General features: G+C 38.5%; 1 long non-coding RNA gene across 1 annotated transcript; it reads left to right on the top strand.

The window, feature by feature from the left end:
• Positions 1–444: 444 nt before the first annotated feature.
• LOC142179532 (uncharacterized) lies at positions 445–5,033 on the top strand. Its single transcript, XR_012707987.1, has 2 exons — positions 445–1,842; positions 4,728–5,033. It is a non-coding gene; the product is annotated as an uncharacterized LOC142179532 (long non-coding RNA).
• The last annotated feature ends 340 nt before the right edge of the window (positions 5,034–5,373 follow it).

The raw sequence follows: 5,373 nt of genomic DNA, 5'->3' as shown, positions 1-5,373 counted from the left end.
ATAATATCCTCTGATATTTCAAAAAAAGCAATGTGTGCCTCAATAATGTAAAATAATTTTAATCATTTGTGTGTAGTTGTCAAATAAACTTGAGAACTACCCTCCTTCCTATATATGCGTGCATGACCTTGAACTAGTAAATGTTTGTGCTTCAATTGCAGTTTTCTCGTTTTGGAATTCCTAAACTATCAGATTCTGGATGCAGCAATAAACAAAATTCTCATTGAGGCGTTTCGTTATTACTTGTGCCACATTTAGTTTGTGCAGATTTGCAGCTATAAAGTGGACATATATTAGGTCTATTATAGCTAACCTTGACTTGTCTTAACCTATTAACTAAATGGGATTTAAAATGCATGCTGCCCTAACTAAAATATTTCCAGCAATTCGCTTAAAAATCTATTTTTCTGATAACATGATAAATAGAGGGTTGAATTCTAGTAGTCTTACCACCCATGACTCTCATTAGTGGTCTGATATCTTTATTACTTTTAGGTATTTGATTGTCATCTCCTCACAGATCCTCGAACCAAAGAGTCTAATGAATTTGCTTTTGTCACTATGGAAATGACTGAGTATGCAGAATGTTGTATCAAATCTCTTAATCGTTCTGTGATGGAGAGTTGACTTATTACAGTGGAAAAGGTACATTTGCAACTATTAGATGGTTTAATGTTTGTTATCTTATAATTGTGACTATTGACTAATTATTTTGAGCTAGTAATTTAGTGTTAACTGTCTGATCTGCTATCTTCAGAATGTTGCCTGATAAACTTTTGATTTGTGTAGCTCCATCGACTTCAAACTCTAAAGTTCTGACGTCTAAATCGATGACCTTATCCTATCACACCCTGCGCTCTACATTGACTTTGGCAACATGTCGAATTCGACTATTTGCCAAGGGTTGCTTCCCCTTAATTCCTTCACAAGTATTTGTCTCTGAAATACTAAACAAGTCGTACTACTTCAGTTTCATGTTGTTCGTATTCTCTATATATGTATGAAGGTTTGTCTTGAACTCCAACTTAAGATAGCAATTTAGAGTGAGTAGATACACAAACGAGAGATTAAAATTATTACTTTGATTTTTACTGTTTTTCTTTGTTTTGGGTGAAATAATCGAATGACATACATACAGAATTAGAACAATCCAGTGAAGGTAAATCTTTTAACTGTATCATCTTTTACAACGAAGCATACAAGAATATGAGAAACGTAATACTTCACGATAGTATTTGAAGCAATTTTTCTTGGTCCTTAAAATATCTTATCACTTTCTCCTGCAATGCAAATGACTATTTTTTTATAAGAGATGTTTGATAAATTTATTTCTTAATGATTTTCTATTGCGTTGGGGAATTAAGAAAGGGGAAAAAGAACTGTCAGAATTGAACCTACACCTACTGTGTAGGTGACGCTCACTAGTGTCAATAGACTATAAGCCTTGGTGGTGATGTCTGATTTGTATACTCTGATGTTTTGTAGCTTTTTTCTTGTGCATACAAGCTAAAAGAAAATGCACGCGCACACCAATTCTGCAGATATCAAAGTCTGAGACCTAGACGTGGTCCATATTCATTTTAGAAACTTTTTCGAATCACATACAAACAACGAATACTATATTCTTCCGGGGAATGATACAAGAAGATATCCAAATTACTCGCCTCGCCGGAGGTATGACTCGGGTAATTGTTACAGAACATTTCTCCTGGACCCCCAAATATGCTTTTACATGTTGCAGTGAAAAACAATCAACAACCAGTATAGTATTTCAATGATAAAATCTATATTCACGTACTTTGCACCGAGGATGGAAGGATGGAGTGATCCTCTTTTCTTGAGGTAACAACCTTGTTGAATTTCTATCTAAATTCATGTATTGCTCTCTGTTTGGGATTGAGGCATAGATTGATTAGGAATTGATGTATGTATTACTCTCTGCTCAAGTTGATGGGGCATAATATGTGTGGGCCTTGGCTTTGTTTTTCTTACCTCAGAGTATTGTATTTGTCATCTCTTGCAGCTCCTTTCTATTAGAAACTATCAGCTAACTTTGGCATTTTATCTGCATTCTTTAGATCTTTGCCTGCAACAAATGACTAGGCTCTTCCAATGGCACTTCTAAAAATTTATTTCACTCCCCTCTTTTGTGTTCATTGCCCATCTTTTGTTCTATATGCATTCCGCCATTGTATTGCCAATTGTTTTTACAACCACCTAAGCAAGTTGGGTGCTTAACAATGGATAACATTTGCTTCTTTATCAGACTTGGAAGTGTGACGACTCAGCCAGTCGTCTTAAGAATTAATACCTCGATCCCTTATTAACTACTTTCCGCGAGTTTATTTCTGCCATTTTGATTTGTCGGGATGCTCGGTTTTGAGTTTCGGAGAGTTTTGGGACACTTAGTCCCTAAATGAGAGCTTAAGTGTTGGGAAGTTGGCCATAGTCAGAACAGTATGAAGACTGCCTCAAAATGGAAATCCGATGGTTCTGTTAGCTCTGTTGGGTGATTTCGGGCTTAGGGGTGTGTTCAGATTGTGTTTTGGAGGTCCGTAGCTAATTTAGGCGTAAAATGCCGAAAGTTGAAATTTTGAAGTTTCCGGTTCGATAGCGAGATTTTGATCCGAGAGTCGAAATGGAATTCCGGAAGTTGGATAGCTCTGTAGTGTTGAATGTGACGTGTGTGCAAAATTTCAGGTTGTTCGGACGAGGTTTGATAGACTTTTTGATCAAAAGCGTATTTTTAGAGTTTTTGGAATTATTAGGCTTTGAATCCGATGAGAAATATGTGTTTTGATGTTGTTTTATGCATTCCGAAGGTTGGAACAAATTCAAATGAGGTTATAGGATATGTTGATATGTTTGGTTGAGGTCCCGGGGGCCTCGGGTGAGTTTCGGGTGGTTAACCGGACCATTTCTTGATGTTTGAAGTTGCAGAAAAACTGTTGGTGTGTTGCAGACCAGTTGTTCTTCGCGTTCGCGATTGGCCATCGCATTTGCAAAGGGATAGGATGTGGAACTGAAGGTTTAGCCTTCGCGTTCGCGAAGGGCTGGGGTCTTGATCTACGCATTTCCGAGAAGTGGGTCGCGTTCGCAATGGGCTGGGAGCTGAGCCTTCGCGTTCGCGAAGAAGGGGACGCATTCGCGAAGAAGAAAAAATGGTCAACGTCAATTTGTGCTTTGCGAAGGTTTGACCACATTCGCAATTAAGGGAATCCCTAGGCAGATTTTTAAAACCCAAAATCGAGGGTTTGAGCCATAATTCATGTTTTGGACTTAGGAGCTCGAAAGATTACGATTTTTGAAGAGATTTTCACCTGGGCGATTTGGATAAGTAATTCCTACTCGGTTTAGACTAATTTTCATGAATCTACACTTAAATCAATCCTTTAATTTCGAAATTTTGGTTGAAATTGGAGGAAAAAGTTCTTAGACCAAGACATTTAGTTTTGATTGGGGATTTTGACATCGGATTGGGATAATTTTGATATGGTTAGACTCGTGAGAGTGTGAGGATTCTGAAAATATAAATTTTACCCGATTTCGAGATGTGGGCCGGAGGGGCGTTTTGGTCATTTTACATAATTTCGTGTATTAGCTTAGACTTTAATTGTAGAATCAGTTACTTGAAGTGTTATTCCCATTATGAAGTTGAATTGAATAGATTTGGGCCATTTGAAGTCGAGTACTCGTGGTAAGAGCGTGGTTTCAGATTGATTATTGAGTCGGTTCGAGGTAAGTGGCTTATCTAACCTTGTGTGGGGGACCTTCCACTTAGGATTGGTATATTTGGTAATTGAAATGCCTTGTACGTGAGGTGACGAGTGCGTACTTGTGCAAATTGTTGGAAATTGTTGGAAATTCGATTTTCATTAAGTATTTACTAGTATGTTTCCTTTCCTGTTTTTATTACTTGTACTATTAAGCCTATTGTTAGCTTAGGAAAGCATGTCTAAGTAATTTAATTGATTTATTTGTTCAACCTGCTTTACTTGAATTTCGTGCATCATGCTAAGCTAGAATTACTTATTGCCTTAATATAAAATTTCCATTTCTGAATATTTTCCTGCTACTACTTTGTATTTACATTGGGACTATGGATGTGGGATTCCGGTAGCTCCCCCTTGTCTGTTTATTTGGGACTACGGATATGGGATTCCGGTAGATCCCCCTTGTCTGTTTATTTGGGACTACGGATGTGGGATTCCGGTAGAATCCCCTGCACAGTTATATGGAACTACGGGACTACACCCGGTAGATTCCCCTAGTACTGGGTATTTATATTTGAGGACTACGGATCGAGATTTCGGTAGTTCCCCGCGCACTGATAGTTGGACTACGGGACGAGATCTCGGGAGATCCTTCGGATATATATGATGGACTATGGGACGATATCTCGGGAGATCCACTGGATAGTTGTAATTGGGACTACAGGATGGTATCCTGGAAGATGCTCGGTTGTTATCTCTATGTTGAGCTGTATTTCCTTCCCGTGATTTATTTTGTCTCTGTTCTAGTTGTTGTTGTTCTTTCAATCCTATGTTATTTCTTGTTGTTGCACTTATTTATACTGTTTTATTCCACATTGTTAACCCTTATATCTTTTTTAATCTCAGTAGGGCCATGACCTTCCTCGTCACTACCCAATCGAGGTTAGGCTTGACACTTATTGAGTACCGTTGTGGTGTACTCATGCCTCTTCTACGCATATTTTTCATATGCAGATCCAGGTACCGCTACTCAGTCCTACCATCCTTGAGGGAGGCGACTGCTCTAGAGACTTCGAGGTACATCTGTCGCGTCCGCAGATCGAGAAGTCCCTTTCTATTCTAGCTCTTAAACATTGCCCTTCTGTATTTTCTTTCTTGTTAGATATTCTGGAATTAGACTGTTAGATATTTCAAAGGCTTGTGTTTCCGTGAGTTTCCGAGTTTTGGGATAGTGTACTTGGTTTTGAGAATGTTGTGTTGTATATGCCGAGCGACATTATAACTATTGTTTCCATTCAGTTATTTTGGTTTTTTTGATTATTTCTTCTGCAAGTTTCGTTTATGTTCCGCATTTGTTAGGCTTACCTAGTCGTAGAGACTAGGTGCCATCACGACAGTTCACGGAGGGTGAACTGGGGTCGTGACAAGTTGGTATCAGAGCTCTAGGTTCATAGGAGTCATGGATCACAAGCCGGTTTATTACAGTCGCGTCGATCGGTACGGAGACATGTGTACGCATCTTCAAGAGGCTATGTAACTGTTAGCAAAATTTCTACTTCATTTGATTTCCTTGTCATACGATATTTTGACATCACAATTCTAAACTTCTATCTTCTATTCTCTCACAGATGCTGAGGACACGTGCTACCCGAGATGATCA

Source organism: Nicotiana tabacum, chromosome 1, assembly GCF_000715075.1.
Source record: "Nicotiana tabacum cultivar K326 chromosome 1, ASM71507v2, whole genome shotgun sequence".
NCBI classification, from domain to species: Eukaryota; Viridiplantae; Streptophyta; class Magnoliopsida; order Solanales; family Solanaceae; genus Nicotiana; species Nicotiana tabacum.
Note: the sequence above shows the minus strand (reverse complement) of the source record. Positions and strands in the feature narration are given on the sequence as shown.